This window comes from Lissotriton vulgaris, chromosome 5 (assembly GCF_964263255.1).
Source record: "Lissotriton vulgaris chromosome 5, aLisVul1.2, whole genome shotgun sequence".
Taxonomy (NCBI): domain Eukaryota; kingdom Metazoa; phylum Chordata; class Amphibia; order Caudata; family Salamandridae; genus Lissotriton; species Lissotriton vulgaris.
In genome coordinates, this window is record NC_141693.1 from 2034040954 (window position 1) to 2034067371 (window position 26418).

Below are 26418 nucleotides of genomic sequence, written 5' to 3' on the forward strand. Positions count from 1 at the left end.
GGTGAGGGGGTGTGAGGGTGAGGGGGTGAGGGTGTGAGGGTGTGAGGGTAAGGGTGTGCAATGGTGTGAGAGGGGGTGTGAGGGTGAGGGTGTGAGGTTGAGTGAGGGTGCGTGAGAGTGTGAGTGAGGGTGTGTGATGGTGAGGAGGTGTGAGGGTGAGTGAGGGGGGTGAGGGTGTTTTAGGGTGGGTGAGTGTGTGTGAGGGTGAGAGGGTGTGAGGATGTGTGAGGGTGAGAGGGTGTGAGGATGTGTGAGGGTGAGTGAGGGTGAGTGAGGGTGAGTGAGGGTGAGTGAGGGAGAGAGAGGGAGAGTGAGGGTGAGTGAGGGTGTGCGAGGGTGAAAGGGTGTGTGAGGTGAGAGGGTGTGTGAGGGGGTGTGATGGTGAGTCTGCAAAGAAACAGCAAATACCTAAAAAACGTACCATTTCTAAATAACAGTTTAGATAAAGGTTGCTCTCCCACACATAAAAAATAACCACACCACCGAACCAGCTTTAGTATTAACTGCAGACATTTGATTTACAAATGGACACTGAAGCGTCTCTTTATCAGCGCAGCTCAGTCTGCAGCACACATCACGTTTGCACCTACACGCTGGCCTGCCGCTTTTCACGAAATCGCTTTTCTTGGCACGAAAAGCAGGACATATTGTAGGGTGGAGGGAGTGACTGATGGGGTGAGAGCCCCTCCCTGCGAGAAGGAACCAGACCTTCAGCTATTGCAGAAATGCGGTAGTAAATGCAGCACTCACTGCTATGGAGCCCGGCATTGCTTTCCCGCAGATCGCGCGCGGTGCACACGTCCTTTTTGGACGTTCTGTTTTTGAAGAAATGTATAAGGCACTGCCGCTCACTTAATGTCAGAACAAACCAAAGAAAAAGAATACAATTAGATGGGGTAATACAGGCGAGGCCCCTGGAAGTGGAATGGTGTCATGTCAACATGGACACAGTCACAGTGTTTGCGAGTCGCCCGTTTTTTTTTGTTAGTTATTTATTTATTTTGTTATCTTAACTAAGGCCGACAATTCAAAGTAGAATGGTTTTTGGTTATTCTCACAAGAAATCACGATGTGATCAAATACCAGATATGCGCCTTCTCCGGGATAAATATTCCCGTTTAAATGGTTTTTAAATAATTTCTGTACATGGCTGTTACAACAATGGCATTTTAGTAGCTAGTCGGATGCTTGAACTAAGTCTTAATTTCTGTCATCTTTTCTCCTACTCACGTCTCTCCCTTGTTCCTTCCTTCTTTATGGAAAACAAGGCAGCACTGGGAGGGGGGCTGGGCACGAAGGAAGGAGAAATGTGAGTCACGGCGGCCATGAAGTGTGAAGCAGATCCCTTTGAAGCTCTCGGAGGCAGGAGCAAATAGTAAGGGGAGGAGAAATGCTGCTGGGTTGAATGCCTGAGGCCAAATCCGGATCGTAAAAGTCAGCTTTGTGGATGGACGGCATTAGGTCTCTCTACGAGACATAAAAAGCACTGGGTGGCCAGTATTGATTGCTTCATATGGCTTCTTTTTTGCTTCAAGCCATGCAGCTCAAGAGTCTATGCCGCTGTGCAACATGTAAAAAAAAAAAGCACAGGGGGGTTTGCTGAGAGGAGGTCCAGCAACACGAGGGTAGGAGAATGTGGGTAAACACATTAGTAAGATCGAGGATGCTCCTAAAGTCATCAGAAGGGTCGGGGTGGAAAACGATTGTTGGACAGGCCCCATGAAGGGCTCGCTCCCTCCCCACATGACAGGGCCCAGACACCGGCTCTCCAGGTGCTACCCACAGAAGCAACCCGCAACCCGTCCCCTACGGGACGCCTGCTCCCGGATATCTCTGTATCACTGGCCCGGGCTACCGTCAGCACCATTGCCCGGCCCAGCCGCCATCTTGGACACTGCACCACGAGGCCGCGTGGCCTTAGCTCGACCCCAACCCTGGGCCTGGCCAGGCCCCGACATCCCGGCACCACCATCCACCCAGGAGGTGAACGGACCACTTGGCAGGTCAATGGGAGAAAGAAGTGTCGATGGCTCTCCCCCGCCAGGTGCCGATCGCCCCCAGCCTCCCCGGGCGCTGGCTCCACCCCCCTGCTGGGAGTCTGGACTCCCTCATCCCGGACCTCCCGACCTCCAAGTGCGAGGGTCCGGACATCAAAGGGCGCCAGACCTATAACTGAGGCAGCTCCAGAGCAGGAAGCCAGTTGTATCCTGGAGTCGAGAGACACCGTGAAGAACTCATCCTCGACGGACTGCTGGCGCTGCCGCAGCCCTGCCTTGTGAACTGTTGTCCTGCCTGCTGGCGCTGCCGCGGCCTTCTGCAACCTTCACCCTCGTGGGACCTGCTGGCGCTGCCGCGGCCCTTTGCAACCTTCATCCTCGTGGGGACCTGCTGGCGCTGCCGTGGCCTCTTGCAACCACCATCTTCGTCGGGACCTGCTGGCGCTGCCGCGGCCCGTTGCTACCTACGACCTCCTTGGGACCTGCTGGCGCTGCCGCGGCCCGACCTTCCCGAACGCCGAGCTCGAGGATTGTGAGCTACCCATCATTTCATCTCAATACCAGATTGGTAACAAGACTGTCCCGCTACCCCCTTTCCCTTCCAGAGACTAGAATTGAGAGGATCCTCGTGTCCTGATCTCATTGTACCGTACTACCTTACTTCAAGAACTGCATATAAAAAGCGTTAACCTTATCTTTGTGTGGTGTCCATCTGTGGGGGGAAGTTACTTGTCTGTACGATCGCTGGAGACGGCCCTCACCGGAGGCCTCTCCCCTTGTCCTCGGCCGACCCTCCAGGTCCCCGTCTAACATTGGTGGCCAGCGGCGCGATCCGAACCAGCGCGTAATCTTACAGAGAGTAACTCACCCCACGACTAAACCACAATGACAACCAAAGAGAGCGGATCTACAGAGAAATTCCAGATAGAAAAACTAGAAGAGTACAGCCATCGAGAGCTAAAACAATTTTGTATAGAACTAGGCATTGCTACCACCGGTCTGAGCACGAAAGAGGACTTCAAACACGCCCTAGAATCTTGGGCAGAAACAAATGCCGCCAGACCCCGGGACCAAAACATCAAAGCACCAGAGACAAACACCACTCTGACGGAAGAAAGAAGAGCGGGTCTCTCCCGGGAAGAGATCCAAGAACGAGAAAAAAGCAGACTCCACGAATTAGAGTTGGCACGGCTAAAGTTGGACGGAGAGCTGAAACTGGCGGAACAAAAGATAAACTTAGAACACTTACGGCTCCGAGAAGAGCGGGAAGAAAAGCAAAGACAGAGAGAACTCGAAGAAAAAAGACTGGCATACGAACACGAGCGCAAGCTAGCAGAGATAGAAATGCGGAAACAGAACAAAGACCTAGGGGTGCCCGAGCAACCGCGCACCCCAGGCGCTACCGAACAAAAGGTCCACATCCCCAAAGATGTGGTCCGTGAATATTTTCGAAACGACGACATACAGCAGTGGTTCAAGGCCTACGAGATCGCCATGACCTCCCACCGGATCGATCGAAGTGACTGGGGAGCCGGTCTATGGGGGAGGTTCGTCAATGAAGGCCGCGATGCCCTGCTACAGCTCCCGGACCATCAAATGACGTCCTATGACCACATGAAGGCCGCCCTCCTCACTCGATATGGGCTTACGCCCGAAATGTACCGCCAGAGGTTCCGCGACTGCACCCGGATCGCGGGTACAACTTGGGTGGAATATGTGAACTATTTCAGCCGAGCCTTCGAGGGATGGATCAAAGGTAGCCACGTAACCACCTACGAGCAGCTCTTCAACCTCATTGTGTGGGAGCACCTCTCCAACAATTGCTTCGTCGAGCTCAGGCAGCACCTCCTCGACAGTAAATTGACTGAACCACGGCAGCTCGCCGCTGAGGCTGACCGATGGGAAAGCACCCGAGTGGTCCGGAGTGGGCCAAACGAGCAGAACAGAACCAACCAAGGTCACCATCGTCCCCGAGGAGGAGGAGGAGGCCAGGGCCGGGGCAGAGACGCCGTTCCGGCCGCTCCCGCCAACAACACCCCGCCCCCGGCTGGTCGGGGCAACCCCCCGATGCGCCCAGGGTTCCGAGCCAATATTACTTGTCACCGGTGCCAGCGAATCGGCCACTATGCCAGTGACCCGAAATGCCCAAAGAACCAGACTCCCGGGCCCCGCCAGGTAGCTGCCGCCGCCCTAGGAGAAGAGCAAATCTCCGAAGAGCATGAAGAGTACGAGCAGGAGCAGCCCGAGTGGGAACCTGCCGCCATGGTCCTGGCTTGCCTAGGGGGAAGAGACATGATCCCGCGGGCTCCCCTACCCGCCAACACCAGGAAATACAGCCAGTGGGTGAACATAAATGGGCGCAAGGCCGAAGCCCTGCGTGACACGGGGGCCAGTGTCACGGCCGTCCGCTGTCACCTGGTGACCCCAGAACAAATCCTGCCAAACGTTCTTTGCCCCGTCCGATCGGCCGACAATTCTGAGAGCCTGTGTCGGATGGCCTGCGTCCCCTTCGAATGGGGAGGAGTGTCCGGTATGCTAAAAGTGACTGTCCGCGATGATGCCCCCGTGGACTGCCTCCTGGGAAACGATCTCGAGAGTTCCCCGTGGGCGGCCGTTGAAAGAAGAGAGCACCTGGGGATGTTGGGCCTCCCGGACTGGGCGTGCGTAACAACCCGGTCCATGGCCGCCCGCACCATCCCCAGACCCGAAGAACCCAAAGGCCAGCACCTCCTCCCCCGATCGCTCCGGAGGAAGACACCGTCCATACCGACCCCCCAGAACAAACCCAAGAAGGGCCCGCTCAGCCCCAAGACCTTCCAGACCTGGCTCAGTGGCGTCAAGAGGGGGGACCCACCCAGGAGCAATTCCGGCAAGAGCAAAAGACCTGTCCCTCCCTCGAGGGACTCCGACAGCAAGCACTCGCCCAGAGCGCGGGAGACACCGCAGGGGCCCACTGGATCTATTGGGACAATGACCTACTGTACAGCGAACAAAGAATCGCGGAGTTGGGGGCCAGTCGAGTGCTGGTGGTGCCCCTCCGCTTCAGAGACTTCCTTTTGAACTTGGCACATAATGTCCCCCTGGCTGGACACTTGGGGCAAGACAAAACATACAACCGCCTGGTAACCCACTTTTACTGGCCAAAAATGCGAAATGACGTCTCCAACCACTGCCGGTTTTGCCCCACCTGCCAGGCCAGCGAGAAGAGCGGCCGAAAACTCAAGGCACCCCTGCAACCATTCCCCGTCGTTACCACCCCGTTCGAAAGGGTGGGAATAGACATTGTGGGGCCCCTGGACCCCCGAACAGCACAAGGGCATCGATTCATCCTGGTCCTGGTGGACCACGCCACCCGCTATCCCGAGGCCGTTCCCCTTCGAACTGTAACAGCACCAGTGGTAGGCCGAGCCTTAATGGGGATCTTCTCTCGAGTGGGCTTCCCCCGGGAGGTCGTCAGCGACAGGGGCACAAACTTTATTTCCAAGTATATGAAATCCCTCTGGCAGCAGTGCGGAGTCACCTACCGATTCACAACCCCCTATCACCCGCAAGGAAACGGACTGGTCGAGCGGTTCAACCGCACTCTCAAGGGGATGATCATGGGGCTGGAAGAACCCCTACGCCGCCAGTGAGACGTGCTACTCCCGTGCCTCCTCTTCGCCTACTGAGAAGTCCCCCAGAAGTCCCTTGGCTTCAGCCCCTTCGAACTCCTGTACGGACACCCCGTTCGAGGGCCCCTCAGCCTAGTTAAAGAAGAATGGGAAATGGCCCCCCTGAAGACCCCTCCAGACGTCTACAAGTACCTCCTGACCCTCCGCAATCAGACCAGGCGATTCAGGGAGATCGCCAAAGCCAATCTTGAGGCCAGTCAGGAGGACATGAAGAAATGGTACGATCAACATGCCTCCTCCATCGAGTTCGAGCCTGGTCAGCAGGTATGGGTGATGTCCCCCATCGAACCTTGTGCCTTGCAGGACAAATGGACGGGGCCCTTCAAGGTGGTCGAGCGCAAGAGCCCCGTCACCTATCTCATCGACATGGAATCCCCCCGGAACCCCCTCCGGGTCCTCCACGCCAACAGACTCAAACCACACTTCGTGCGCTCGGAGCTCAGCCTGCTGATGGCTACAGACAGTGGAGCGGAAGAGGACTCCGAGCCCCTCCCTGACCTACTGAGGACCCGTGAAAAAGATGGTTCGGTCGACGGGGTCCGACTCTCCGATGCCCTGACCCCGGAGCAGCGCCAAGACTGTCGGGCCCTCCTGCTGCAATTTGCAAACCTATTCTCCCTCACCCCCGGGGTCACCCCCTGGTGCCTGCACAACGTGGACACTGGGGACAGTCCCCCTATCCGACACCGGGCGTACCGAGTACCAGATCGGGTGCGCGCCTGCATCCAAGAAGAAGTCTCCAAAATGCTCGCACTCGGAGTCATCGAACCCTCTGACAGCCCCTGGGCCAGCCCAGTCGTACTGGTCCCCAAGGCTGCTGCCCTGGGCACCACCCCCGAGCTCCGATTCTGCGTCGACTATCGGGGTCTGAACGCTGTCACCCGAACCGACGCTCACCCCATCCCCCGAGCAGATGAACTGGTCGACCGCATGGGGGCTGCCCGCTACCTAAGCATCTTCGACCTGACAGCGGGCTACTGGCAGATCGGCCTCACCCCCAGGGCCCAAGAACGATCCGCTTTCTCCACCCCGGATGGACACTACCATTTCAAAGTGATGCCATTCGGCATGAAAAACGCTCCAGCCACTTTTCAACGACTGGTGAACCAGGTATTGGCGGGCCTCGAAGAGTTCAGCGCCGCCTACCTGGATGATATCGCGGTATACAGCCGCCACTGGTCAGACCACCTCCGCCACCTCCGAGAGGTCCTGCAGGCCCTCCAACAGGCCGGCCTCACAATCAAGGCCAGCAAGTGCCAAATTGGCCAGGGGTCCGTGACCTACCTCGGACACCAAGTGGGGAGCGGTCTGGTGGCCCCCCTCCAGCTCAAGATCGCTGCCATCCAGTCCTGGCAGCCCCCCGTAACCCAAACCGAGGTCCGAGCCTTCTTGGGGCTCACCGGATACTACTGGCGGTTTGTGAAGGACTATGGCAGCATTGTGGGGCCCCTCACAGAACTCACATCCAAGAAACACCCAAAAACAGTCAACTGGACTCCCGACTGTCAAGCGGCCTTCGAGAAGCTGAAGGCCGCCATGTGCACCGCCCCTGTGCTCCAGGCCCCCCGACTACAGCCGTGAGTTCATCGTCCAGACTGATCCCTCAGACCATGGCATTGGGGCCGTCCTCTCCCAACTGAACCCCGAGGGAGTCGACCAAACAGTGGCCTTCATCAGCAGACGCCTGCTGGCCCGAGAACAGCGCTGGAGTACCATCGAGCGGGAGGCCTTTGCAGTAGTGTGGGCCCTCAAGAAGCTTCGGCCCTACCTCTTCGGTACCCACTTTCGGGTACAAACAGATCATCGCCCCCTGCAATGGTTAATGCAGATGCGGGGGGAGAATCCCAAACTATTGCGATGGTCCATCTACCTGCAGGGGATGGACTTCACTGTGGAGCATCGCCCTGGCCAGGACCACGCCAACGCGGATGGCCTGTCACGCTTTTTCCGCCTCGACGAGGAGAGTCCCCAAGAGGATGGGTTACTCTCCCCGCCTTCAGCTGGGGGGGACGCATGTTGGACAGGCCCCATGAAGGGCTCGCTCCCTCCCCGCATGACAGGGCCCGGACACCGGCTCTCCAGGTGCTACCCACAGAAGCAACCCGCAACCCGTCCCCTACGGGAGGCCTGCTCCCGGATATCTCTGTATCACTGGCCCGGGCTACCGTCAGCACCATTGCCCGGCCCAGCCGCCATCTTGGACACTGCACCACGAGGCCGCGTGGCCTCAGCTCGACCCCAACCCTGGGCCTGGCCAGGCCCCGACATCCCGGCACCACCATCCACCCAGGAGGTGAACGGACCACTTGGCAGGTCAATGGGAGAAAGAAGTGTCGATGGCTCTCCCCCGCCATGTGCTGATCGCCCCCAGCCTCCCCGGGCGCTGGCTCCACCCCCCTGCTGGGTGTCTGGACTCCCTCATCCCGGACCTCCCGACCTCCAAGTGCGAGGGTCCGGACATCAAAGGGCGCCAGACCTATAACTGAGGCAGCTCCAGAGCAGGAAGGCAGTTGTATCCTGGAGTCGAGAGACACCGTGAAGATCTCATCCTCGACGGACTGCTGGCGCTGCCGCAGCCCTGCCTTGTGAACTGTCGTCCTGCCTGCTGGCGCTGCTGCGGCCTTCTGCAACCTTCATCCTCGTGGGACCTGCTGGCGCTGCCGCGGCCCTTTGCAACCTTCATCCTCGTGGGGATCTGCTGGCGCTGCCGCGGCCTCTTGCAACCACCATCTTCGTCGGGACCTGCTGGCGCTGCCGCGGCCCGTTGCTACCTACGACCTCCTCGGGACCTGCTGGCGCTGCCGCGGCCCGACCTTCCCGAACGCAGAGCTCGAGGATTGTGAGCTACCCATCATTTCATCTCAATACCAGATTGGTAACAAGACTGTCCCGCTACCCCCTTTCCCTTCCAGAGACTAGAATTGAGAGGATCCTCGTGTCCTGATCTCATTTTACCGTACTACCTTACTTCAAGAACTGCATATAAAAAGCGTTAACCTTATCTTTGTGTGGTGTCCATCTATGGGGGGGAAGTTACTTGTCTGTACGATCGCTGGAGACGGCCCTCACCGGAGGCCTCTCCCCTTGTCCTCGGCCGACCCTCCAGGTCCCCGTCTAACAACGATGAAGGTCGGGGAGGCGGGGGGAGAGGATATTAGGGGACACATGGGTGGGGGTGATGAGGAGGCACTGCCGTAAAACTGTGTATTTCTTTGTCAATCTGCATCTCTGTAATATGCTAATACGGATCGGAACGCATAAAACCATCTTGCTCTATGCTGATGCTGTGCTCTGCAGGGGGGTGTTACACACCCTGTTCTGTGCAAGTGACACAGGCGATGATGCATCTCAGGAGCTGTGCTCTGCTGGGATGAAACACGCCCTGTTCTGTGCAAGAGACACAGGTGATGATGCATCTCAGGAGCTGTGCTCTGCAGGGGCGAAACACACCCTGTTCTGTGCAAGAGACACAAGCGATACACACCCTGTTCTGTGCAGGAGACACAGGCGATGCTGCATCTCAGGAGCTGTGCTCTGCTGGGGTGAAACACACCCTGATCTGTGCAAGAGACACAGGCGATGATGCATCTCAGGAGCTGTGCTGTGCTGGGGTGAAACACACCCTGTTCTGTGCAAGAGACACAGGCGATGATGCATCTCAGGAGCAGTGCTCTGCAGGGGGGTGATACACACCCTGTTCGGTGCAGGAGACACAGGCGATGATGCATATCAGGAGCTGTGCTCTGCAGGGGCGAACACACACCCTGTTCTGTGCAGGAGATACAGGCGGTGATGCATCTCAGGAGCTGTGCTCTGCAGGGAGGTGATACACACCCTGTTCTGTGCAAGAGACACAGGCGATGATGCATCTCAGGAGCTGTGCTCTGCAGGGGGGTGATACACACCATGTTCTGTGCAGGACACACAGGCGATGATGCATCTCAGGAGCTGTGCTCTGCAGGGGCGAAACACACCCTGTTCTGTGCAAGAGACACAGGCGATGATGTATCTCAGGAACTGTGCTCTGCCGGGGTGAAACACACCCTGTTCTGTGCAAGAGACACAGGCGATGATGCATCTCAGGAGCGGTGCTCTGCAGGGGGGTGATACACACCCTGTTCGGTGCAGGAGATACAGGCGATGATGCATCTCAGGAGCTGTGCTCTGCAGGGGGGTGATACACACCCTGTTCTGTGCAAGAGACACAGGTGCTGATGCATCTTAGGAGCTGTGCTCTGCAGGGGGGTGATACACACCCTGTTCTGTGCAGGAGACACAGGCGACGATGCATCACAGGAGCTGTGCTCTGCTGGGGTGAAACAAGCCCTGTTCTGTGCAGGAGACACAGGCGATACACACCCTGTTCTGTGCAGGAGACACAGGCGACGATGCATCTCAGGAGCTGTGCTCTGCTGGGGTGAAACACGCCCTGTTCTGTGCAGGAGACCCAGGCGATGATGCATCTCAGGAGCTGTGCTCTGCTGGGGTGAAACACGCCCTGTTCTGTGCAAGAGACCCAGGCGATGATGCATCTCAGGAGCTGTGCTCAGCAGGGGCGAAACACACCCTGTTCTGTGCAAGAGACACAGGCGATACACACCCTGTTCTGTGCAGGAGACACAGGCGACTATGCATCTCAGGAGCTGTGCTCTGCTGGGGCGAAACACACCCTGTTCTGTGCAGGAGACACAGGCGATGATGCATCTCAGAAGCTGTGGTCTGCTGGGGTTAAACACGCCCTGTTCTGTGCAAGAGACACAGGCGATGATGCATCTCGGGAGCTGTGCTCTGCAGGGGCGAAACACGCCCTGTTGTGTGCAAGAGACACAGGCGATGATGCATCTCAGGAGCTGTGCTCTGCAGAGGGGTGATACACACCCTGTTCTGTGCAGGAGACATAGGCGATGATGCAGCTCAGGAGCTGTGCTCTGCAGGGGGGTGATACACACCCTATTCTGTGCAAGAGACACAGGCGATGATGCATCTCAGGAGCAGTGCTCTGCAGGGGCGAAACACACCCTGTTCTGTGCAAGAGACACAGGCGATACACACCCTGTTCTGTGCAGGAGACACAGGCGACGATGCATATCAGGAGCTGTGCTCTGCAGGGGCAAAACACACCCTGTTCTGTGCAAGAGACACAGGCGATACACACCCTGTTCTGTGCAGGAGACACAGGCGATGATGCATCTCAGGAGCTGTGCTCTGCAGGGGGGTGATACACACCCTGTTCTGTGCAGGAGACACAGGCGATGATGCATCTCAGGAGCTGTGCTCTGCAGGGGCAAAATACACCCTGTTCTGTGCAAGAGACACAGGCGCTGTGCTATGCAGGGGAAAAACACACCCTGTTCTGTGCAAGAGACACAGGCGATACACACCCTTTTCTGTGCAGGAGACACAGGCGACGATGCATATCAGGGCAGTGCTCTGCAGGGGGGTGATAAACACCCTGTTCTGTGCAGGAGGCACAGGCGATACACACCCTGTTCTGTGCAAGAGACACAGGCGACTATGCATATCAGGAGCTGTGCTCTGCTGGGGCGAAACACACCCTGTTCTGTGCAGGAAACACAGGCGATGATGCATCTCAGGAGCTGTGCTGTGCAGGGGAAAAAACACACCCTGTTCTGTGCAAGAGACACAGGCGATACACACCCTGTTCTGTGCAGGAAACACGGGCGATGATGCATCTCAGGAGCTGTGCTGTGCTGGGGCGAAACACACCCTGTCCTGTGCAGGAGACACAGGCGACGATGCATATCAGGAGCTGTGCTCTGCAGGGGGGTGATACACACCCTGTTCTGTGCAGGAAACACGGGCGATGATGCATCTCAGGAGCTGTGCTGTGCTGGGGCGAAACACACCCTGTTCTGTGCAGGAAACACAGGCGATGATGCATCTCAGGAGCTGTGCTGTGCAGGGGAAAAACACACCCTGTTCTGTGCAAGAGACACAGGCGATACACACCCTTTTCTGTGCAGGAGACACAGGCGACGATGCATATCAGGAGCAGTGCTCTGCAGGGGCAAAACACACCCTGTTCTGTGCAAGAGACACAGGCGATACACACCCTGTTCTGTGCAGGAGATACAGGCGATGCTGCATCTCAGGAGCTGTGCTCTGCTGGGGTGAAACACACCCTGATCTGTGCAAGAGACACAGGCGATGATGCATCTCAGGAGCTGTGCTCTGCAGGGGCGAAACACACCCTGTTCTGTGCAAGAGACACAGGCGATACACACCCTGTTCTGTGCAGGAGACACAGGCGATGCTGCATCTCAGGAGCTGTGCTCTGCTGGGGTGAAACACACCCTGATCTGTGCAAGAGACACAGGCGATGATGCATCTCAGGAGCTGTGCTCTGCAGGGGCAAAACACACCCTGTTCTGTGCAAGAGACACAGGCGATACACTCCCTGTTCTGTGCAGGAGACACAGGCGACGATGCATCTCAGGAGCTGTGCTCTGCAGGGAGGTGATACACACCCTGTTCTGTGCAGGAGACACAGGCGATGATGCATCTCAGGAGCTGTGCTCTGCGGGGGGGTGATACACACCCTGGTCTGTGCAGGAGACACAGGCAATGCTGCATCTCAGGAGCTGTGCTCTGCGGGGGGGTGATACACACCCTGTTCTGTGCAGGAGACACAGGCGACGATGCATCTCAGGAGCTGTGCTCTGCAGGGAGGTGATACACACCCTGTTCTGTGCAGGAGACACAGGCGATGATGCATCTCAGGAGCTGTGCTCTGCAGGGGGGTGATACACACCCTGTTCTGTGCAGGAGACACAGGCGATGCTGCATCTCAGGAGCTGTGCTCTGCAGGGGCGAAACACACCCTGTTCTGTGCAAGAGACACAGGTGATGCTGCATCTCAGGAGCTGTGCTCTGCAGGGGCGAAACACACCCTGTTCTGTGCAAGAGACACAGGCGATGATGCATCTCAGGAGCTGTGCTCTGCAGGGGCAAAACACACCCTGTTCTGTGCAAGAGACACAGGCGATACAGACCCTGTTCTGTGCAACGATGCATAGCAGGAGCTGTGCTCTGCAGGGGGTTGATACACACCCTGTTCTGTGCAGGAGACACAGGCGATACACACCCTGTTCTGTGCAGGTGACACAGGCGATGATGCATCTCAGGAGCTGTGCTCTGCGGGGGTGGAGGGGTGATACACACCATGTCCTGTGCAGGAGACTCCCGGGAGGGCTGCATCTCAGGAGCTGCACTCCGCAGGGGGTGATACACACCCTGGTCTGTGCAGGAGACACAGGCGATGATGCATCTCAGGAGCTGTGCTCTGCGGGGGGTGATACACACCCTGTTCTGTGCAGGAGACACAGGTGATGCTGCATCTCAGGAGCTGTACTCTGCAGGGGTGAAACACACCCTGTTCTGTGCAGGAGACACAGGCGATGATGCATCTCAGGAGCTGTGCTCTGCGGGGGGGTGATACACACCCTGGTCTGTGCAGGAGACACAGGCAATGCTGCATCTCAGGAGCTGTGCTCTGCGGGGGGTGATACACACCCTGTTCTGTGCCGGAGACCCAGGCAATGCTGCATCTCAGGAGCTGTGCTCTGCGGGGGGGTGATACAAACCCTGTTCTGTGCAGGAGACACAGGCGATGATGCATCTCAGGAGCTGTGCTCTGCGGGGGGTGATACACACCCTGTTCTGTGCCGGAGACCCAGGCAATGCTGCATCTCAGGAGCTGTGCTCTGCGGGGGGGTGATACAAACCCTGTTCTGTGCAGGAGACACAGGCGATGATGCATCTCAGGAGCTGTGCTCTGCGGGGGGGTGATACACAGCCTGTTCTGTGCAGGTGACATAGGTGATGCTGCATCTCACAGTGCTCTGTGGTGGTGAGAGTGTGCTGGTGGGCAGCAGGTCTGATGTGTAGGATGTTTCTGCTCTCTCCAACTGCCCCCGCAGACACCCAGACATATTTCAATCGCTTCTGTTAATACATATTGTTGATTGAAAATCAACAACTTCAACCTCACCTTCAAACTTCTGGCCATGTGTGTTGGAAGTGTACCTGGCATAATGCCATCAGCCCTGCGAGGTAGACTGTGCTATCTAAACTACAGACAGCAGAGATGGCCTTAGAGGAGCTGAAAGCTTCAGTGTGATAGCGCTGCAAAACCATCGCCAAGGCGAAGAGCCAGGTTGCCTGGCAGGCGCTTCTGTTTGCCTGCAATATCAGCATAGCACAGTGCAGATTAATCTGTAGTCCAGGGAGGCCCAAGCAAACCCAATGTAGAGATGCCCTCTACTGGCTAAAGTAGCCTGGCAATCACTGTTACCACAGGGAAGTCCAGCACAGCTGCCCTTTAACTTATGAGTGCAAAGGGGGAAGTGATGCAGCAGGTGTGTGGTGGCAGAGGCAAAGAATTGGTTAAAGGAGTGTAAAAAATGTTACTGTGTCAATTGGTTGGTCTTTCACTTTGATGTAACTCCGTATTAAATATTGTTACATACACAATAAAATGAAAGAAATGCAAGTTAAAGTAATTGGAAATAAATGCAGGCTGCAACAGTGTTTACCGCAATCACTGCAGATGTCTGTGTGTAGGTAACCAGAGAGTAGGGGAACTGAATCCTGGCTGGCTGAGCAAGGGTAGGGAAAGGTGCATTTGTAGTGCTAGTTGAGCTGAGTCTGCGACTGAAAGCACTATAAATATTAATTATTTTAAAAATGTATTCACATAGGGTGACCAACTGGCATGGGTGAAAATTCAGTACAGTAAGTGTAGAAATTCAGGACAAAGGGTCAAATTTCAGGACTAAAAATTCAGAACAGAAGGTCAAAATTCAGGAAAAAACTTTGAGACAAAAGGTAAGTTTTACAGACACATCAGAGGAATTTGCGCAGTAGTATAAAAGTAAGTAAGTAGACAACCCCTTAAGAACAAGTCAAAATAAGTTTATATTAGGTAGAGGCAATCATGCACTTCATGGTTTTTCGGTATGCGCGCAGCTTTGAGCAACTGTGCAGGTTTTTTGTTGTTTATTTTGGTCGCCTTGCCTTTTGCTACAATCACAGCATACATCTCAAGCACAGCTCATGGCACTATGAGGCTCTCCCTAAAACCTTACACCTAAAACAAAACATGGTGGAAGGAGCATAGTATGTCATCCCAGATGTGTTCTAAGTCCCGATGTCTCTTCCCTGTGGAGGGTGATGCTCTCTGTCCTTGCCCAGTTATCGAATTAGGCGTGCCAATTATCAGCAAGTGGCGATGTACTCCGCTTCCAATGCTTTGTGAGGAGTCTTTTTGCTGTGATAAGGCCTAGGTCCCAGAATCGGGAGGGGACCTTGTTGTGTTTTCTCCGTTTGTATACGCCTAACAGACATGCCTCCCACGTGCGTGGTATTTTCATGGCAATGCCCTTCTCCAGTAGGGACATCACCGCTTGCCAGTATGTCTGTATCCTCGGGCATACCCAGAGCATGTGGAGGAGATCCGCCCCAGCCAGTGCATTCGGGCCTACTAATCTATCGCCCTCCGGGCTGTGACTCGGCCTTTAGGGCTGCTCCCCCGGATCTTATTAGTATAGAGGCACTGGGATGTGCTAATTTTAATGTGATAGGAGATCTTAATCTTCATTTGGACTGCCCGTCCTTACCCGCTATTAAGAGCTTTTTGGCCGACCTAGAGGCCCTGCAGCTCTCTCAGCTGATCGATACTCCTACGCACAGAGATGGCTATATACTTGACCCTTTCTTTACGAATCTTGAGGGAGTTAGGGCTCACTGTCCTACCCAATTGGTTTGGACAGACCATATGTTGGTGAAACTGACATGCCCCAAATCGGAATCTCCTTTCATATCTCATGACAGACTCATCCTCAAACGACATTGGAAAAAACTTAGTCTGGAGGATTTTTATCGCCTGCTTTAGGTGGCACCGCTAGGCCCTTTCACTGAGGTGGAGCATGGGTATGACTCCTTCTGCGAGTGGATCTCGGGTGCCCTCGATTCTTTGATCCCCATGAGGTGGACTAAGTGTCGTTGAAACGAGCCTAGTCCATGGTATGACAGCGCCTTGCCGTCACTCAAAAGAGCTTGCAGACAAGCTGAGAGATTATGGAGGAAAGCGTATGACCACGATTTGAAGGTCTGCTACCTTGCCAAAATTAAAGCTTACCACAGGGCTCTGTGTAGAGCTCGCGCAGCCTTTTATGCTCATGAGTTCCAGAACAACTCGAACCCCTCAAAACTGATTTTTAAGGTGTTATAAGATCTGATGACAAAGAGGACAGCGGGGGCGTAAATCTGCTCGGATTCACACTGCAAGGGCTTAGCCTCTTTTTTTCGGGAGAAAGTACAGGCCATCTATCGTTCTTTCCCGACGGGAGCTCCAACACTAGAGCGGGCTAGCTGTACTTTGAGAGACAGTGAGTGTCTCATGACTCTGCCTCCCCTGTCTATGGAGGCCTTTGATTCTCTTAGCCTTAAAATCAAATCAGGATCTCCGGCAGATCCACTGAAACCGGCCCAGCTGATGAAGCTATCATCGTCATGCCGCACTCCGGTGCTCTCTTTGATCAACCTATCGCTCTCCTCTGGGAGAGTCCCCGCCAGATGGAAACAGGCTGTAGTCACGCCTATTCTGAAAAAGCCAACTCTAGACCCTCTCAAGCCTGAGAACTACCGGCCTATCTTGTTGCTTCCTTGGGCCACGAAAGTCGCAGAGGCCCATGTGAACACCATTCTGGTAGACCATCTAGCTAGGGCTAACATTCTTGACCCTACCCAGAATGGGTTCCGTGCGGGCCACAGCACGGAGACAGCCCTACTCTCCATGGTCGAACACCTGCGTTCTGTGCTTGATGCGGGTTGAACGGCGGCACTGCTGCTATTAGATCTTAGTGCCGCGTTCGACACGGTCTCGCACAGGATTCTGCTTCAACGACTTGAGGAGGTGGGGGTTACAGGCTCCGCCCTGTGCTGGTTTCGATCTTTTCTTGCTGACAGATCATTCCAGGTCGCGATCCCGCCCGGTAAGTCGAAAATCCATCCACTAGATCTGGGGGTCCCACAGGGGTCATCGCTGAGTCCCACTCTATTTAACCTCTATGTGAGGCCGCTGGCTGCGGTCGTCAAGCTGTGGGGCCTGACGATGGTCTCATATGCTGACGACACGCAGCTGGCGGTCACGCTGAGTGGGGACTCAGACATGGAGGCCCTCAGGTTTTGTGACGGCTTACGGGCGGTGGCCAACTGGTTGAATACCAACTGTCTCCAGTTGAACACCAAGAAGACTGAGGTCATGGTAGTCAGCAAGCAGGCGGCACTGTGGGGTGACAAGTGGTGGCCTTCTGAACTGGGTGTGACTCCATCTCCAGTATCGGAGATAAAGAATCTGGGGGTATGGCTTGATCCGTCCCTCGGTTTCATCTGCCATACCAAGAAGGTGGCAGCTTCTTGCTATGGCATTATTAGAGGACTCAGGCCAATCCTTAAATTCTTCAATGCTCCCACCAGGCAGCTGGTGGTTCAAGCATCAGTGCTGTCTCGGCTAGATTATGCCAACTCGCTCCTGGCTGGAATCAACCAATCCGAACTTTCTCAACTGCAGCGAGTTCAGAATGCGGCAGCCAGAGTAGTGATGGGTCTACCAAGGCGTAGTTCGGTTGCTAAATCTTTACACTCTCTTCACTGGCTTCCTGTACACCAAAGGATTAAATTCAAGGTTTTATGCCTGGCATTTAAAATTCTCAAGGGTTCATCTCCCCAAATCTTGAAGAATTTGCTCACACCGTATGTCCCTTTGCGAGCCCTCAGATCCTTAAGTCAAAATTTGGCTGTTGTTCCGCGTTTTAGACTTAGTAGAGCTGGTGGCCGCTCTTTTCGAGTCTTAGCGGCAAATTGGTGGAATTCTCTCCCGGTGCATATTCGAGCTATGGACAATCTTCTTCAGTTCAGACGGGCCATCAAAACTATTTTATTTGTTTAGCCCTCTTGCTGTATTCTTTGACCCCTTTAGTCTTCTGTGGTGTTGTGTTGTGCTGATCTTGTCAAAGCGCCAGGACGCCCCTTTGCTGGGGGAGCTGTGTGCGATACAAATAAAAATAACATAACATAACATCTCGGGCACTCCGTAGAGGCATTCGGGAAGTACCGGTTGATCTTATCTGGTGAGAGGTATGCCCTATGTAGTATATAAAATTGTATCAGCTTGAAGCGAGCGTTGCGAGGGATATGTGTGGGGCTCTCTATTACCCTTGACCATTCCTTGTCAGTCCACACCCTCCCCCTGTCCGCTGCCCACTTATCGCGTAGTGGCTGTAGAGTGACTTGTGTGTGTGACAGCAAAGCCTGCGCCAGCCAATGGACCACATGTGAACCGTTCCCCATGACATGCAGGTATTGCATAAGCTGGTGCGTTGGTGGCTCCTCCGCAATGCTTCCCCATGCCTGTGTATATGTTCGTATTATGGAGGCATGTTGTAGGAACTGCCCAGCAGATAGTCCCATGTCCTTGGCGAGTGTTACGAAAAGAATCAGGGCTCCATCTGTGTAAAGATCCGCCATAGTGTGCACTCCCGACCGTGTCCACTGCTCCAGTGCCATACCATCACCCTCCAGTGCCATACCATCACCCTCCACCTCCATTCACTGTCCCAACTGTTCCTTTCAACTAGTGGGACATGACCCCTGGCCCCTTCACTCGTCCCACTCAGCATGGCCCTGCTTAACTGCCGATCCCTGCCAAAACACGCCCTCGAAATATATATGCTTCTTCAAGACTACCATCTTGAGGTCCTGTTTCTTACGGAAACATGGCGCTCACCTGACTCCAACCGTGACATCGTGCGAGCCCTGCCCCCTGGCTATCTGATTCAGCGTCTGGACAGACTATCAGGGAAGGGAGGAGGAATAGCAATAATACATAAAGACCACCTGTCCTGCCGCCTCACCGATAGACCTATTTCAGACTGTGAAAATGCTCTGTTCCTCATTCAAATCTCCCCCCTGAAATCTCTGTCAGGGATCCCTCTCTACCGCCCTCCGGGCCCCCCAGGGCAATTTTGCAGCTCCCTCTTAGAAGCCTCCCTCGCCCTGGCTAGCACTTCTCCTAACTTTACCATTCTAGGAGATCTAAACCTTCACTTTGACAACTCTGGCGACAAAGTGGCGTCTGAGTTGGAACTTGACCTCGCAGCATACCAACTTCATCTGCTTAATTACCAACCTACCCATATTAAGGGCCACCTCCTCGACCCCCTATTTTCGAATATTTCCGATCTTAAGGTGCAAAACCCCGTCCCCCTCCCTTGGTCAGACCACTCCTTAATTTCTTTTAGCTGGCACATTCCGGTTTCCTTCCGGTCCAAATCAGCCCCCAATACCCTTGAACGCCGCTGGTCGAAATTGGCAACAGAAGACTGGAGGCAACTCCTGGAACACTCCCTCCCTCCCCACAACCCCCTTACCCATGCAGCGGACACTAAGTTTTCTGCTTGGATTGAGGACTCTCTTGATATAATCCTTCCCAAGAAACCTGTCCACACCCTTGGTGGGAAGCCCCAGTCCCCTTGGTTCAATAACGACCTCCGTCTGCTAAAACAAACTCTGCAAAAAAACTGAAAGAGCTTGGAGGAAAGAATTTGCCCCCCAAAAAAAGAGAGAATACAGTCAATCAATCCTTACCTATAAAAAGGCCCTTAAAACAACTCAAGCCGCTTTGAGGAAAAAATCAGAGCCTCCTCTAGCTCGTCTAAGGAAATCTTCTGCATAGTAAACAAGCTTTTAAAAATTCCAGACACCCCCCCCCGTAGACCCCCCGGCGATTGCTGCAATGAGTTCGCTGAATTTTTCAACGAGAAAATCCAAAACATTCTAAAATCCCTCCCTCCGCCCACAGGAGAAATCCCGCTACAACCCCCCTCCAGTACACAGCAACAAAACAGTCCCTGCCTAAACTCTTACTCTCCTACCACAGAGGAGACTCTTCTCCCCATCTTTCTTTCCATCAAAAGTGGCTCTCCACTTGACCCAGCCCCACCTAACATCTTAAAATTAGTTGCCCCTACCATCCTTCCCCCGTTGGCCAAACTCATTAACACCGCTTTACTACAAGGTATTGTGCCCCCTGGTTGGAAAAGGGCTATATTAAAACCCCTTCTAAAAAATTCCCACCTCGATCCTGCTGAACTGTGTAATTATCGCCCCATTAAACCTCCCCCCCCCTTCCTCAAGCGCCTTGAGACCCTCTGGGTATGTAGTGCGCTATATAAATTCTGACTTGATTTGACTTGACATTTCATTACTGCCCATAGTCAGCAAAACGGCTGAAAAACTTGTCAACCAACAGCTTTCAGCCTACCTGGAAACCAGTGGACTCCTACACCCGTCCCAGATGGGCTTTCGCCCGGGTCAGGGTACGGAAACCGCTATGACCGCGGTGGTGGAGGAGGCGAGAAAGATCCTTGTATCAGGAGGATCAGTGGCAGTGATCCTCCTGGATCTGAGCGCAGCCTTCGACACAGTGAATCACGTCACTCTGATTCACCGGCTCAGGGAACTGGGAATTTCTGGGTCTGCGCTGTCTTGGCGGAAATCTTTCCTCCACAATCGTTCCTTTCAAGTTCTTAAGGGAACCTCTAAATCCTGTGCCACCCCTGTACATTGTGGAGTCCCCCAGGGATCTTCCCTGAGCCCCACTCTTTTTAACGCTTATATGTCCCCCTGGAGAAAATAGTCACTCCCCGCGGTGTTAAACTTGCGACGTACGCTGACGACACCCAGCTTGTTGTCTCTCTCAGCCAGCTCAACCGTCCCCCTGATAACCTTCACTCTTGCCTCCAAGATATCTCACACTGGATGGACTGCTCACATCTTAAACTCAACAGTGATAAAACTGAAATACTGGTATTGGGCAACCAATCTCACTTCATTCCAAAGACTCTGTGGCCTCCCTGCATGGGGCCTGCCCCGGCCCCAAAACAATCAATCAAGAGCCTGGGCATGTGGCTCGACCAGGATCTTACGTTCACTACGCAAGCCAGAAGTCAGCAGGGGCCTGCTACGGCATCCTTCGGACTACCCGTAAAATTCTTCCCCTGCTCCCCCAAGACTCCAGGAAGCTCCTCATCCAGAGCCTCCTACTATCCAGATTGGACTATGGCAATGCTCTGTATCTTGGGGCCCCTAAGAAAGGCATTGCCAAATTACAAGTAGTACAAAATTCCGCAGCCAGGCTTCTAACAGGTACTAACAGCAGGAGCTCTGCAAATTTGGCCCTTAAACTGCTTCACTGGCTGCCCATCCAGGAGCGAATGTACTTCAAATCCCTCTGCACGACTCATAAAATCCTTCATGGCAAGGGGCCCCATATCCTAAAAAAATCTGATTAGACCCCAAGAAGTCCCCAGAAATCTACGCTCAGCACACTTACATCTGGCCCACATACCTAGGATCAAAAAGGTCTGCACAGGGGGATGCCTCTTCTCCTATAACGCCCCCAAGCTTTGGAACTCGCTGCCCCTGACTTTGCGCGCCGAACCCAACCTTTTTGCTTTTCGTAGGCTCCTGAAAACTTGGCTCTTCCCATAACTCCCCACTTCCTTTCCACTAGCTCTCTCACTAGCGCTGGAATGCTCACGGGCAGCCATGCACTTTATAAATCCTGCTTTCATTTCATTTCATTTCATTTCACGGGGTCAATTGTTTACAGAACGAAAGTGCGGATCAGTTTGGGGTTGGGGGGGCAGGGAAGCTTGAATTAATGCCTTTTAGAAAATAACCGTCAGGCCACAGATCACGTCAGGCTTAAGGTGGTTTGAGTTGATGATAAAGTTATTGAAGCTAAAAACATGAGCGCATAATCTTCAAAGGAAAGGACTGCCGTTTTGGGATCGAGGAGGCGAATTGGAGGCAAATCTGGAGGTGGGTGAGCAGGTGAAGCAGGAACCAACAGTGCGGGAGAAGTGTTTGTCAAATTATTTGATCAGTGCTGCCCTAGCCGTTCTGGCAAGCCAGAGTATCCCTGTGCGAAACATGAGCATTAAAGGGATTGCTGCAGGGCAATCTTCACAGCATGTGTATAATAAGGGTAATCATGACACTCGCAAGAAGAAGACCAGGGCAGACCAACGGGGGCAAAAGAGAGCAGGGTGTAACAGCTCAAACATTGCCCATTGTCATTCTGTATGTGGCAATCAGCCACAGACAGAACGACAATGGGCGGGGTGGGGCTGCTCTGGTGCTCCCAGGAAGAGTGTGAGGCGGCCCCATCAGGGGACTGTGGCTTCTTGCAGGGAGCAGCGCTCCTCCTTGCAATGGCTATAATTAAGGACAAAAAGCGTCCGTAAAAAGGACCCTCACGAACAACGGACATGAGGTCCAATTTATGGATGGTCCGTGAAATTTACGGATGGTTGGTCACCTTATATACACAGGGTAAGAAAGGCTGTCAACAATGCACAGAGACCGTTTTTAATATAAATGTGGTTTCAAAATATGTATTTTGATTAATACGCAATTAGACGGTCCCTAGCGCAACCCTTTATAACTGCTATTTACCTCTTTCAGTGAACTTGTGTGCTTGGTTTTAGTCTCGAGACAGTGTCACGCGCGTGCGCTGAATGTCACTCAATGGTTGAGACGTCACGCATAAGCGATGCGGAAGCGCGGCAGCCGCGAGCGAACCATGTCCCCCTCCCCCCTCCAGAGGCCGCCCTCCTCGGGCCCCCTCACATTCCGCCACCCCCCGCCCCCGGGGGCAGGGCTCTCCCAGACTTCCACTCCCACTCCCCCCACCCGGGGCCGGGCTCTCCCCTTCTCTCCACCCCGCACGCCTCGCGCGCAGCGCCGCCGCCGCCATCACTTACTCCAACTCACTAAAGTACGCAAAGGGCGTAGAGCAGGCAGCGGCCCCGACCAAGCAAAGTGCGCAGCGTAATGGCTTCCAGAATCCGCTGCGTCCTTGCGTCGGAGCGGAACTGACGCAGCATGGGCGAACGTCACGCGCGCTCGTGTGGGGCGGTGGGCGTGGCCACCGGAGCCGCCATCTTAGATGAGGCGCCTCCTGGGCTTGAGGCTGCGCGCGCCACGGCTAAGGCGGGGCCGACGGCTGAGGAGCGTGGGGCCCCCCCCGACCCGCGCGCACCACACACGGTATACCCGAGGGGCACGAGGAACGCGCATGCGCCGAGGGGGGAGCGGAGGCGGGGAGCAGAGGCTCTGCATCACCGGCGGGGCGCTGGAGAGCCCGGTCCGCCATCACAGGGGCCCTGGTGGGCCCAGCCCTCCATCTCAGGGGCCCTAGGGAGCCCAGCCCTCCGTCACAGGGGGCCTGGAGAACCCAGCCCTCCATCTCTGGGGGCCTGGAGAGCCGAGCCCATCACTGTGGTCCTAGAGAGCCCAGCCCTCCATCACTGGGGAGCCCAGCCCTCCATCACTGGGGGCCTGGTGAGCCCAGCCCTCCATCACTGGGGCCCTGGGGTGTCACAGAGAGCCCAGCTCTCCACCACTGGGGCCCTGGAGAGCCAGGCCCTCCAACACTGGGGCCCAGGAGAGCCCCGCTCTCCACCACAGGGGCCCTGGAGAGCCCAGCCCTCCATCACTGGGGCCCTGGAGAGCCCAGCCCACCATCACTGGGGCCCTGGGGTGTCACAGAGAGCCCAGCTCTCCACCACTGGGGCCCTGGAGAGCCAGGCCCTCCAACACAGGGGCCCAGGAGAGCCCAGTCCCCCATCACTGGGGCCCTGGAGAGCCCAGCCCTCCATCACTGGGGCCCTGGAGAGCCCAGCCCACCATCACTGGGGCCCTGGCAGGTCACAGAGAGACCAATCACCCATCACCACTGGAGTCCTGGGGTGTCCTAGAGGCACTTATGAATTGTAAATAAATAGAAGGAGTTTACTGGAGGCACTTGTGAATGGTAAATAAATACAAGGATGGAGCTCACTAGAGGCACTGGTGAGTGATAAATAAATACATACCAGGATGGAGCTCATTAGAGGCACTTGAGTGGTAAATAAATACACGCAAGGATGGAGCTCACTGGGCAGTTGTGAGTGGTACATTTTTATAAAAGACTAACACTGGGAAGGTTAAGGTTTCTTTATTGCTTCCGTTTACCACTACAGGATCCAGTCAACTGGAGTCAATTGTAGAACCCTGGGAACAAAGGAAATGGAGCATTCTATAAGTGGCAGAACAGAGGAGAAGCAGAATATAACATAAGTGGATTGTAACACATCTCCTTGGCCAGGGAAACGAAAAGGAAAACACAAAAGAGAACCAACACTGGTGGAGAATGAATAAGAGGTAGGGAAGGTACGCCAGGCTGGAGAGAGAATGGGGAGAAAAGAAAAAGAGGGAAAGAAGAAACATGAAATGAAAGTACAATATGGCTTAATGGATGACAAAATCAGAACTCTGGTTCTCTGAGATCTACTGAGAACCTGTGGATCAGCTCCCCTGGGAACTTTCTCAATACTAGAGTCCCTGATGTGTCCACGGACAAACCTATGTGGTACTATTCTGTCCAAACTCCAGGTTTGACCATTTTCCAACAATGCAACATTTCGTCCCCTCTGGTAATTCTGAGAGGCTCCCAGTACTTGAACCCTTCATTTCTGCGTGGTTTGGGAAAATCAACATGGACTCCCTGTCCTTAACAAAACTTAGTAGACTTTACATGATTATTGCAGTCATATCTGTTTTTGTACCTATCCTGGTGCTCAAGAATTCTCCTGGATATGACATTCCTATTCACCACACACCTACTCTCCCTTTTAAGCCAAGTAGCAGATAACTTGGTCTTAGGAATTCTGCCCATTAAGGATGCAAACGGGGTGACGCCAGTGATGCTGTTGGGTGTAGTGCTCTAAGCCCATAATGTATACAGAAGGGCCGTTTTATGCCCATTACTTCTGCTCATTGCAAACATTCCTTAATCATAGGATTCATTCTTTCAACTAAGCCATTTGCACAAGTACAATATAGAACAGCTTTGTGATGCTGCATTTGGAGATCATTTAATAATTCTTTCATATGATCTGAGGAGAACTGCATACTGTTGTCTGTTAATAAAATATCAGGAATGCCTTCTTAACACGTTTTCTAGAAAATTGATAAGGATGTTCGTGTCGACGCGATAGACACATTTAGAGATAACCAACGTGTGTGGAAGTCAACTAGTACAAAGATAAACCTTTCGTTCAACAACTTGAGATGGAGAGGACCAATTTTGTCAAGTGCTAAATTGGTCCAGGGGGCATCAGGAACCTCCATGGGAGAAAGGAGGCTTCCTGACTTGGTGTGTTTTCACTTTTGATGCATTCTAGACGGTCTCTCACCTTACAATCCATCATAGCATCCATACCCGGCCACCAATAATCCTGAGTTATTTTACTTTTAGTAAGACTGCGCCACAAATGTCTCTCGTGCAATGTCAATGATTTTCTTTTTAAGTTTCTCTAGGGAAATCATTTTCTTTCCTCTGAAAACTGTGCCGTTATGTACACTTAATTCCAACCTGACCTCCCAGTACCTGGACAGTGGTTGCACAACACTCCTTTTGTTAGCTCGCCAGCCATTGATTATATACTCTTTTTAAGAGAACTCCTCTCACTGTCAGATGACAAACACTCCCACTCTAGTTCATTCATGCTTGACACTTTGAGAACAACTTCTTTGACTTCTTTGATAACACTGTCTCCTTCAACCTCTGCTGGTGTGCAGGAGAGAAAATCCACCACAACATTTTGTGCACTGGGTAGATACTGTACATTAACTCCTTGACGGCGGTGCGAATTCCGCCGCAGTGCGGGAGTTCTAATCAGTGGGCGGGGCTGGGTCGACCAACGGACGTGCGCAGCACCAGTGAAGTAGTGCTCGTGACGGCCATTGGCCGATGTGAGCGCGGAACGGGTTAAAATTGTAGGCTTCCAAACCCAAAACCCATCTAGAGATTCTAGGTGTAGTCCTGGCAGAACCCTTATTAGTGAAGGCATACATTCAAGGCTTATGGTCAGTTTTAATGGTAAAGGGCATGCCCCAAAGAAAGAATTTAAAATGCTTTACCGTCCATTAGCAAGCAAGAACCTCTTTTTCCACCACAGAATAGTTCTTTTCAGCCCCCTTGAGAGCTCTAGAATTGAACGCAACCACTTGTTCGTGACCATCAACCTTCTGAGTCAAACTAGCCCCTTAACCCTTGTTGTTGGCATCTGTACTTAAAATGGTGGTTTTGGTGGGGTCAAATCTACCCAGTGCATGGGCTGCTATAACGCAAGCCTTAATTGAGGAAACAGCATGGTGACACTCTTCGTCCCATGGGAACGGAGTCTTAGCTTTGAGTGGTTTACGTAGTGGCTCTACAATGTTACAGTAGTTCAGTGAATTTAGAATAATCCGCTGAAAGCCCAAAGAAGGACTTGAGTTCTTCCGCGTTAGTGGGGTCAACTGTGTTCTGAATGACCTCAACCAGGTTTAACTTAGGTTTGATGCTATCCTGGGATATGTTGTGTCCTAGGTACTCTACTGAACCAACAGCAATACGAAATTTTTCCTTTTTAAGAGTGAGACCTGCCTTACGTAACTCACTGAGTGCCTTTCTAAGCATATCATTCTCTTTCTTATCTTTACATGGATCAAAATGTCACCCTGAAAACATGGTGATCCGGGTATGTCTTTTAAAACGGGTTGCATGATCCTTTGGAAAGTGGCCACAAAACGAAAAGACATGCGTAAAAATCAGAAACCCCCCCGTGGAGTTACAA

At 53.7% G+C, this 26418-nt stretch overlaps 1 protein-coding gene across 3 annotated transcripts in view; it reads right to left on the bottom strand.

Annotated features, from left to right (window-relative positions):
* Positions 1-26418, bottom strand: part of NAIF1 (nuclear apoptosis inducing factor 1) — a 187891-nt gene that overhangs the window by 74559 nt on the left and 86914 nt on the right. The window contains exon 1 of one of the 3 annotated variants that reach the window (XM_086924953.1): positions 22519-22613. The exons of 1 other annotated variant lie outside the window; for it this stretch is intronic. The gene's annotated coding sequence lies outside the window, so the exon portion shown is untranslated. Of the gene's footprint in view, positions 1-22518; positions 22614-26418 lie in introns of those variants that run through there. One more of the 3 variants, XM_086924952.1, reaches the window with a different exon arrangement.